The sequence below is a fragment of the Engystomops pustulosus genome, unplaced genomic scaffold (assembly GCF_040894005.1).
Source record: "Engystomops pustulosus unplaced genomic scaffold, aEngPut4.maternal MAT_SCAFFOLD_399, whole genome shotgun sequence".
Lineage (NCBI taxonomy): Eukaryota > Metazoa > Chordata > Amphibia > Anura > Leptodactylidae > Engystomops > Engystomops pustulosus.
This window is the reverse complement of record NW_027285278.1, coordinates 50,001-50,720: the sequence shown is the minus strand read 5'-3', so window position 1 is coordinate 50,720 and position 720 is coordinate 50,001.

Here is a 720-nt window from a genome sequence, read left to right as displayed (position 1 = left end):
GGCTGACCAATCCCCTGATCGGGTCTAAAATGGAAGAAGGGGATTCGAGGGAAGGGGCTGGCGGAAGGCAGTTGCCCGACGGAGTAGGCGAAGGCCAGGCCGTTTCCAAATCCCGAGCCAGAGGAGGGCGAACGACGTTCTTCATCGACCGACGGCGAGGCTAGGGCGAGGGCGGTGGCTGCCGCGGGGAAGACTCCATTGCTTGCCAGCGTGCTAGGAGCGGGGCCGACAGGCTGCTCGGGGTATGGCATCCCCGGGGGCCCACCCTGGAAATCTTCGCTCCTCAGCCGCTGCAGGTTATAAGGTCCCGCCGCGCGTAAGCGCTCAACTCCCCGACCCACGGACGTCGAGCCCATGGTGAGCTGACAGTTTCGTACGGGGAAAAGGGGTCCTCTGGCCCCACATCGATCGAGGGGGTTTAGATCCGCGGAGGCACGCACCGCGAGGCGAATCGCTGCTTTTCCCCAAGAGGTTAACCTTCAAACCACCGAGTAGGTTCGGGGCAGGGCCGACTGTCTGCACTGGGGTATTGCATCCCTGGTGGGGCGACCCTGGAAATCTCTGCCCCTTTCCACTCTTTCGGTTGGGCCTCTCGTCGGGGCGAGCGTAAGTCGGCAAGCAGACGTGGGAAGAGGCTTCTTACCGGTGACACTCCCTTCGTGAGAGAGGCAGGTACTCGCCCCGCACCCCGGTCCAAATCTGCTCGGTCCGGCCGTCGTC